A 10,721-nucleotide genomic window follows, 5' to 3' on the forward strand; every position below is an offset into this window, starting at 1 on the left:
ATGCATTAAATGCGAATGCAGCTAAATGCTGTGTGTGTGTGTGTGTGTGTGTGTGTGTGTGTGCACCATGAAGCTTTTATTAGGCTACTAAGTTTGTGCTGTGCTAAATGCTGCTAAATGCTAAATGCATTAAATGCTAATGCAGCTAAATGCTGTGTGTGTGTGTGTGTGTGTGTGTGTGTGTGTGTGTGTGTGTGTGTGTGTGCACCATGAAGCTTTTATTAGGCTACTAAGTTTGTGCTGTGCTAAATGCTGCTAAATGCTAAATGCATTAAATGCTAATGCAGCTAAATGCTGTGTGTGTGTGTGTGTGTGTGTGTGTGTGTGTGTGTGTGTGTGTGTGTGTGTGTGTGTGTGTGTGTGTGTGTGTGTGTGTGTGTGTGTGCACCATGAAGCTTTTATTAGGCTACTAAGTTTGTGCTTGTGAAACCACAAGTTCCAGAAGAGTTGCATTGACAAATGCGTCAAGATCACACTTCATCTATATATACACAGCAAAAACTCCAGTGCTAAATTAACTCTCCTGTTTTTTAGATCACACTCAACAGTGTTACAATAAGGGTACATTAAAATTTCAAGGGTTGTGAGCCTAAACTAAACAACCGAGAGAAATATATGTCTACTACCTCAGATTTAACATTTGATCGGAACATCAGCATCGGGGAATAACATAATCTCACTCACGATAGAGAAAGCTGTGCAAAACTTACATGTTCAAAAGTAACCGTGAAGACTTCAATGTAAACACAGCTTTTGTGCCTTTATCAGCTTTTCCATATACTGTCACTGATCATCATCACAAATACTTACTCCATTTCTGTAAATCCATTTTTATGAATGAATGACTCTCTCACCGGTTGCTCTAGAGTTTTCTTGGTCAACAGCCGCTTCTCCTCCTGCTGGTGAGGACGACTAACAGCTGGAGATTATCAATCTACTGATATTCCTGCCGTTCCCGGATGCCAAATGTTGAATTTTCTGTCGAATTTGAACCACTGAATTTTTCAAAAAGAGAATCTTTAAAGCAAAATAAAATGGACTGAAAATTGCCTGTCGAATATTATAGGTTGTATTTTTATACAGAATGAACATTTTGGAAGTGAAATCTGAAAGGTGAATATGGGTTATTGAATTTTTAATAATGAAAACGTGTGTGAAATGTTTTGAATTGAAATATTCACAGCTTAAATGTACAACCATGTTGAATTTCAGCCCCTAAAAATTCAAGCCCTAAAAATACAATGCAATAAAATGCAAGCACTATTTTTTCAAAGTGCAATTCAACAAGCTTTTTTGTTTCAAAAACATTTGTCATTATTTTACTTCCACAGAAGCACCAATTACACCACGTCTGTCAGACTGACAGGCCAATCGCTACAGCGATCAGGGAGTCCCGCCTCCTGGTATATAACTCACTGCAGCCACTGCTGGATCATTCTTGCTTAACGGTTTACAGACGAAGCAGACCGGTAACGTCGCAAATGCAGAAAATCTATATTGCTGTTAGGAGTGCATTTTCTTGCTAGTGTTGGAAAACGAATACGATTCAGTTCGTATAGATACCAGAAAATAAGAGTTTATCTTCAGAATTACTCTGTATCCACTGCTCCGGGATAGTAAACCTACGTGTCACGGTTAAAACAAAGAGGGTGAAGATATGGCCACGGCTAGAACGGCAGAGAGCACGGGAGGAAAGGATGCTCCTCCTCGCATGTGCTCCTGTGGCTCCTTATGGATTTCGGCGAAGGATCCGCATTCCCTCTGCAAATCGTGCTTGGGTGTTAAGCATGCCCAAGCAGCGGTATCGAATCCAGAGGGCTGCCCTAACTGTTCTGGTTTCCCTAATAAGATACCGTGAAAGGAGACATAGAGCTGCAATATCAGGAAACAGGGACCCATGCTTCTCCTCTCAGACTCAGCCCAGAGAGGAGACAGTTAAACAGCTACCGGAGACAGATACCCGGAGCGAGATTATGGATGTGGAGTCGCCGAAGATAATGATGAAGATGAGGAATTATCCCCTCATCTTCTAGAAAACGATGAAGAGGAAGAGGATTTCAGCATCTGTGTTTCAGAAGATTTACAAATCCACCCCTTTGGCCGTCAGGCCGTCTTTCTGATAAGAAAGAGGGGAGTTTCTGGACGCCCCTGTAGACCCCAATACTAGACCTAGACAGTCTCTCAGGCCTTTCTGGTAAGGAAAGAGTGGAGTTTCTGGACGCCCCTGTAGACCCCAAGGCTATGTTTGGCTCTAATGTCACAGCTTTGCACCAACAGTGTGACTTGAGGAGGAAGGAGGGAGAAGCGTTCGAGACCTGCTTACCTAGAAGGCCTACAACTCGACCATATCAGCCTGTCCGCATAAATTTCACGCCGCAGTTTAAGAGAGGTTACCCAGACTATCGCAGTCATCACAGAGTGATTGTCACAGAAGAGTGTGTGAGAGCGGTGTTCGAGGGTAGAACAGTGCGGGGAGTGTGGTCTCAATTCCTCAAAGTTTCTCCCTCAAAGGGAGAAACACATAAATTTCTTGGAGCTATTAACAGTCTTGCTAGCGCTAAGCCACTTTATTCAGTTCCTTGAGGGATATCATGTGTTGGTCAGATCAGACAACACAACAGTGGTAGCGTACATAAACAGACAAGGGGGAGTGCGCTCTCGACAGCTACACAGTCTAGCGCAGAGACTAACTGTGTGCAGCAACACTCGGTTTCTGTTGTTATGAGCATTGCATTTACCGGCACGAATGAACAGAAGGGCAGATTTGTTGTGCAGAGGAAATCCTATGTACAGAGATTGGACACTCCACCCACTGGTGGTGGGTCAGATATGGCTGAGATACGGACAGGCAGCCGTAGATCTCTTCAGATCGCGCGAAAACGCGCAGCGCCCTCTGTTCTTTTCCCTGGTGGGAAAAGATGCACCGCTGGATTGTACGCATTTCTCAGCCTCATCACGACAACACTTCAGAGGGTGAGGGAATTCAGACATTCACTAATTCTGATTGCACCGTTTTGGCCGGGGAAGTTTTGCTCTTTGTATTATCATAAGTGGAGGGTTTTTGAATGATGGTGTGCAGAGATACGAATCATCTCGCTCTTATGCTCTGTATCAGATGTTCTCTGTTTCCTGCAGGAACTATTAGATAAAGGTAGAGCTTTCCACGGTAAAGGTCTATCTTTCTTCCATTTCGACATGTCATGTGGGGCTCGATTTGGGAACGATAAGCCAGCACGCCTTGATATGTCGATTTATGAGAGGGGTGAGACGGTTACTTCAGGTCATAAAGTCCATGATCCTGCCTTGGGATTTATCGGTTGTTCTGGACGCGCTCTCTCTGCCTCCTTTTGAACAATTACTGAGTATTGATTTACAGTGTCTTTCTTTGAAGACAGCTTTACTACTGGCTCTCACTACAGGAATGCAAGTGAGTGAGTTACATGCTTTGTACATTCTTCCTGTATGCAGTTTGCAGCAAGTGGATTGATAGTTATGCCGAAAACGAATCCGTTCCTGAGGTCAGAGAGACAGGAGCAAACAGATCTGTAGATTTGTTGGTGTTCTTTCCACAGCCTTTTTTTCAACAGAGGAAGAGCAGTTACTTGTGTTCAGAGAACATGTGTGTTTCAAAGGAGCAGTCAGCTTTCTGTCTCGTGGGCCGACAGTTACAAGAGGAGACCTATTTCACGTCAGCGGCTCTCTCATTGGATGGTGAATGTGATTGTAATGTGTTACAGGGATGCAAATGTACAATCCCCACCAGGGCTTCGAGCTGACTCCACTAGAGGCATGGCTACCTCCTGGGCGCTGTTCAACGGTGTCTCTGTTCAGGACATATGTCCTGCGGCAAGCTGGGCATCATCGCACACTTTTGTCAGATACTATAGACTGGATGTGATGGAGCCATCGTTGGCTCACTCAGAGCTCGGTGTGGGAGCAGCGAGTGCAACGTCATAACAGTTCACACATGTCTCTTATTTTTATTCTGTTTCCAGTTAAATACCCTGGTGTTGTCCACTTTAGGGGTTTTATAGAGGCGTATAAGAGCATGGGTTTTCACTTTAGTGTCACAACTAAAGCCATTAGTTACCACTTTCTGTGTTGCATCTATTCATACAGCATATCTGCAATACGGGAGTGGTCTTTATCCCTTAGTGAGATACCGAGCGAATGTTAGAAAGAGAACGTTAGGTTACTTGCGTAACCCCGGTTCCCTTTCGTTGTCACTCCGATTTACGTCAGATGGCGACGAATGGGTTTCGCTTAGAAAGCCCATCGAATTCGAGTATTACAAAACGAGCCAATGGCAAAGAAATGGCATGGGTCTGCGGAATTTGCATGGCACAACTCCGCCCCACCTCGTGGGTATAAAAGGAGGACACCGGCAACATGCAGATATATTTTCGCTTCGGAGCCATGTTAATTATTCACTCCACAAGGCATCTCTGACTGTCAGCTTTACAGACGAGCGAGATTCTCTGGTGTTTGTGTGACGGCGATCTCCTGGCGAGTGCGCACTTCCTGCTTATCTGTGCAGTGGTTTGCCAGTGAGTGTGTTTCTCCCCGGGCGCTTCAACACTCTCAGAGTTTCTTTTCTCTCACAAAAGAGCTTGCACGCGGCACGTCTTTTTAAAGAAGCATCGCCCGTGCACTTCTGGTTGCGATAGACTCATTGCTGACTCTGATGGGCATGAGCGTTGCATAGTGTGTTTGGGCATTGATCACGCTAGAGCAGCGCTCGTGGATGACTCATGTTCTCTCTGTGGGAACATGACCATCGCAACACTACGATCGAGACTCAGTGATCTCGCAAGAGTGAGAGTCCCCTCTTCCACACCCCGATCTAGCGTCCCTTCGAGAGGCTTTACTTCGGCTTCTACTTCTACAAATATGCGTTTCCCCCAGTGAGCCTTCTTGCACAGACCTTGCGCAAGGTCAGGGAGGACGAGGAGCAGGTCATTCTGGTTGCGCCACACTGGCCCACCCGGACCTGGTTCTCCGAACTAGTACTCCTCGCGACAGCACCTCCCTGGCCGATCCCTCTGAGGAAGGACCTTCTTTCTCAGGGACAGAGCTCCCTATGGTACCCTTGTCCCGATCTTTAGAACCTCCACGTGTGGCTCCTGGACGGGTCGAGGCAGGTTTGAGTACCCTACCACCACCGGTGGTGGCTACCATCACTTCCGCTAGAGCATTGTCCACGAGACATGCCTATGCGTTGAAGTGGAACCTCTTCGTCAACTGGTGCTCTTCTCACCGGAAAGACCCCCGGAGATGTTCGATCAGTGTCGTGCTTTCCTTCCTACAAGATGGGTTGGAGCGAAGGCTGTCTCCCTCCACCCTAAAAGGCTCACATTAGTGATGTACTCACAGACACATATACACACTCATTAGTGAAACACTTACTTAAGAAAAGCCATTGTCTCTTGCTCCTAAAAGCCCGCAGTGTTCTAGCAGGTCTACCTTGCCTCTCACATTCCTTGAGGTAAGCCTGGTAGGCCTGTGCATGGCTCAGTTGTGGGTTAGCCCTAACCATTTCTTCTTCTTGCCTCGACCACTGTGTTTTCATATTTGCGGACACGGTCTTTGTTTGGACACTTACTATGACCTGAGCAGGTTCATATTCTTCATCCTCTTTTTCTGCGAGCTCGGGAGATGCTTCCCGCTTTGGAGGATCTGTGGAGGTGGTCTTTTTGGGATTTGGTGGCGGCCGTGCAGGTACTTTGTGTGGAATGGATTGGTGCAAACGGTTGAGGCAGGGATTGTGGACAAGAATTAATGGAGACATTATAGTCATCTTTTGCAGTTGGCTCTGGGGCATGGTCTTATCTTTTATCAGAGCTCTCAAGGGCACAAATGATACATAATCTCCATTCTGTATCATTCCTGCGCAACTCACTAGGGTAAGGGTATTCAATTTCATTCCTTTGTCCATGGTCTTTGGAAGACGTTTCAGTACAGTCTCCATCCATTGCATCCCATTCTCCTTGTAACGTTGTAGATAGCTCGAATAGCACAGATCTCTCTTTTCAATTTCTGCACAGACGTCCCCGACAAGTGCAGCGGCCTGCACCGCATTTGACGGTGCCTCTTTGGCATTGTACACCTCGATGAAATCTCTTTTGTTCCACCGAGCCTTTGGGTGTCTCTGTTCGTCCCAGAAGGTCAACGCTGGGACACCATTAAGACCCAAATCCATACAGGAAACCACATCATGTCCTGCTGCCTGCGCCATTCCTACTGCCCTTGAAAATGTCATCGGATAGTCAAATCCCTTTTCCTCACAAAGATCCCGACAGAGTTGTTCCTTTGTCCTGTATCCGACCAATTTTGGACAAGATCGCCAGCTTTGAAGCGGTGTATTGAAATTCCTTCATTCATGTCATACAGGTCAGAAAGGATGACCCGCAGCAGTGCCTCGCCGATGACAGCCGGCTCTGACTGAATGGTTTCAGTGAAGGGAAGATTCTTTCAATTCGCAATATCTGGATTGGGTCATTTATCAAGATTTGAATGGGTGGTGGAGACTCCCCAATGCTGGCGCTTCCAATAGGGGACAGGCCCAGGAAACCTCGCCTTTTAGTAAGACTGTTGGGATCAGATGAATCGGTCCCGAGGCTGATGGAGTATGGTTTGGATTGAGGACAAAAGAGTCTTCCAAAAAATATCTCTTCAAGGGCCAGCTCCATTTGAAATGCGGTCCAGCTGTTTTTGTAACCCCCTTGGCCATGAAAATTTTGAAACAGCGTTTCAAGCGTGCTGATTATGTGTGTCTCAACAGGGTTCAACACATGCCGCAGGCCCAACCCATGCGGATTGTCCTTAAAAGGGATGAACATTGGCTTCTGCAACAGCAGTCGATAGAGTGCATTTAGTTTAAACAAGTACTTTCCCTCTAACCTGAGTGGGAAGTGGCCCTTTATCCTGAACACTGCCTCAATCCTGGCATGTGTTCGGCACTGGGATTTTCTCGCCAAGTCATCCATGCCTTTAATGTATGTAATTGCCTTTTGCAGTAACATCCTGTAGTGTCTTTTTATGTGGACACCGCAGGTGGCAATCACCCTGCTGATTGGGTTTTGCAATTGCCATGTGGTGTGTTGGCATACAACTGCAAAAAATGTGATTTGCGAATAACTTTGTGCCCCGTCTAATATGTCTAGAACTTCTCTGTCGACTGTCATGGGTTGGCTATCCAAGTTCGATTGGAAGTTAGCAGCCTCTGGGATTGCGCTGGAGGTGTAAATGCTACCTCTGTGGCCCACAACCTCTTGAAGGCCGTAGCGTGACCACATAATGTCAACTCGTTGCTCCCTCCCGGAGAGTGTACACGCTGCGTGACAAGTAATGCTTTCCACTTCATGCCGGTTGACGAGAGACGCTAGTTCCAACGGTGTTTCTTGTTTTTTTCCAAACTTTTGAAGAAAACACATGATTTTATTGCTTGGATCCTTGTCAACTTCTCTTATTGCCTGCATCAACTGGTACATTATGAACTGCTGTTCATCAGCAACAATATTCATTCTGACTAAGTCGTTTGTGTTGTTTTTGAAGACCGTTGGATGTTGCATGTCTTTGGATTGGCAGCGTTTTCAATTTTGATGCAAACACATCAAAAACTGAGTTGATAACCTGTGCAGCGTTGGCTCTTGATGCGTGTAACAACACATATGTACCAACCCACGGAATGTTATGTGTAAGTACAAATATGTAGCCTTACATTGGGAAAAAAACTTTTTTAAATTCAGTAAGTACTCATGTGTAACAGGCATTGTGTAATAACACTGATGGTACACAACAATTCCTGTAACAATTACACTTTATATTAAGTGTACAGTTGCAGAGTTAACATGTAAGTACACTTTTATTATAGTGTTAAACAGATGTTATTTTTTTGCGTATTACTCAGTGAATTGTGATTTTTTTAACACTTAATACAATTAGAAGAGTTAATTAGAAGAGTACAATTAGAAGAATGCAATTAGAAGAATACAATTAGAAGAGTACAATTAGAAGAGTTACCATGTAAGTACAATGTAATTCAACATTAGTCATTTTAGTCATAAATACATGTCATAAACTAAGCCATCATCATGGTTTCAATAAAGTTTCAGTGTATTCCAACATGTAACCGCAGTATTTTATATTGCATATGGAAGTGGAAAAACTTGTGTACATACATATTGTTGTTACAAAATGGTGTTACATAATTCCTTTTACATGTGTACTTACTGAAGTGAAAAAAGTGCTGTTACCAATTTTTCTGTTACATATTTGTACTTAAAAATATATAATTCCGTCAGTTGTTACATATGTGTTGTAAAACAAATATTACAACTGCAGTTACTGTGTAACAGTGTGTTGCTACACTGTGGTTACATAGTATCTACAGCTGTAATATTTGTTTACCATATAAGTTCACAGTTTTTAGGGACACAATATAAACTTAGATGAGGATGACAGTTTGTGGGATCAATTCCTGGGCTAAAAATTGGTACAATTCACTCATGTACATATTGATTTGCCACATAGGGTTAAACGTGGTAAGTTAATTAATGCTGCCATAATGCACTAATTTGCCTTGGCTTTTTCTGAATGTTATATATTATATATATATATATATATATATATATATATATATATATATATATATATATATATATATATATATATATATATATTTAACACTGTAGCCAATATAATTGTTATAAGGGTTTAACATTTAATATTACACTTTTTAAACTCTTTAAAGTTACCATAATGTAGACACTAATGTGTTTTTTTAATGGTGTTTGTGCAGTTTTGCAACAAAGTATACATTATGTAGGCACTATTTTGTTTAGTTCGCTTGTTCACTTAGCTTTGCTTGATCAATTCGTTTGCTTTTTTAAGTAGTTTAAAGTGTTTGACTATGTTGCTATGTTGGTTTAGCTTGTTCTATTATGCTGTGCCTCGTTTTGCTTATTTGATTATGCTGTTATCTTGTTTCGATTGTTTGATTATATTGTTATCTTGTCTGATTAGAGTTAAGCTTACCTTTTTGCGATCTGGGTTCGATCTGTCTGACCCCATGGGAAGTGAGGTCATGGTCATTTTTGAATGTTATTTTTTTTTTTTTTTTACTGTTTTGTTAAAAAAAATCCAAAAATTAGAATTACTATGTAAATATAATCAAACTAAATAAGTAGTTAATTTTTTTTACATTAAAATTAAACAAAGTTCCATTTAGAAATCGGGACTTTTATTTTGAAAAATAAACCGGGTCTCTGTCAGGAGATTGTATGTAAACACGGGAGCAGGTGTATCATTTAGCTAATTGAAACCTAAACAAAAACGATTTTGAATGTGAAACAATCAACTATCATGATTCAAAGTTGATCTTTGTGAATGATTGGAAAGGTTAGTGTTTGTTTTTGTGTAGATACTGCGTTCAAACGAACGTGCAATGCAAGTAATTTGAATCAGCTAGGTTTCTTGTTCATTTATGTTGTATGTGTGAATAAGGTCCCAAATGACTCTTTTTATTAAATTATGGATATTGAACACTGTATTTTGAACAATATAGGTATTTTTGGCATTTTATGTTAGGGACCAAAATTATTATAATTTTATGTGCAATGGCATTTTTTGAAAAACTTAGTTGTTAATTAATATTGTATGTAATTGTTATTGACCCAAATTACTCTTTTTATTGTTTTAATAAATGCGTTATAACTACCCGCATTTAATTACACTTTCTACGTGATCTTATGAACCACTGACAAGTCCTAAATAACTGGTTTATAAATAATTAATTAATTAATTTAAAAATGATAAATTGCTTATAATTCAATTATGCAAATACAATTATTACACAATGAAGATATGCTTATAAATCAATAATTAAGCATGTCTAACTGTATCTAAAAACTGAATAAAAATGTCTATTAATGTTGTATAAATAATGAATTTTCTGTTTAATAATGCTATCAAATTGAATTGAATTAATAATGTGTTTTTTTTTTTTTGTCTTGAAAATCCAATGGATAAAATGGTTGTCCACTGTTTCAAGTACACCTGGCTGCAGCCTGCAGATCGGGGTGGGGCTGCATCTGGGGCGGGGCTGCACGTGCAGCCCCACCCATAACGCTTCTCATTGGTTAGTGGCAAAGTGATGACGTCGATCGAGGCGGGGCCGCACCTGGGGCGGGGCTGCACCCATAACGCTTCTCATTGGTTAGTGGCACAGTAATGACGTCGACGCCACGGTAAACAGGAAATACTGTTGAAAACAATGCGGTCTTTGAAAACTCAATCGCTATTTTGCGTTGATTGACGTCACGCGTCTTCAAAACGCATGCGCAAATTTGAAATAATACTTTAATAAAATGATACTGGTTTAAGGTATTAAACTCTAAAGTAATAATGAAAGTAGCAAAAAGGAGTAGAGCACATATCCATAGTCATAACTATGCCTGATCTAAGGTAAACTTATAAGGAATCACAGAGTATATATTGTGTAATATCTGTGCAGTATTTTAAAAGTTTTTCACATTCTGTTGCACTTCACTATGTAAATTACAAAATTACTGTAAACATTAATGGCACCTTATATTTCTTATTTTAATCATTCCTCTGTAATAGTTCTTGTTTATTTTTGTGCATTTATGCCAGTAAAGTAGTTTGTAGTTAAACAATCTTTAAACATTGTCAATCTCTGTATCCCATATTATGCATGCCAA

At 41.5% G+C, this 10,721-nt stretch overlaps 1 protein-coding gene across 1 annotated transcript in view; it reads right to left on the reverse strand.

Moving 5' to 3' along the window:
* Positions 1-10,721, reverse strand: part of LOC143714421 (uncharacterized) — a 318,101-nt gene that overhangs the window by 101,114 nt on the left and 206,266 nt on the right. The gene's annotated exons all lie outside the window — the stretch shown is intronic.

This window comes from Siphateles boraxobius, unplaced genomic scaffold (genome assembly GCF_051911475.1).
Source record: "Siphateles boraxobius isolate OS27281-9 unplaced genomic scaffold, OSU_SipBor_1 54, whole genome shotgun sequence".
Lineage (NCBI taxonomy): Eukaryota > Metazoa > Chordata > Actinopteri > Cypriniformes > Leuciscidae > Siphateles > Siphateles boraxobius.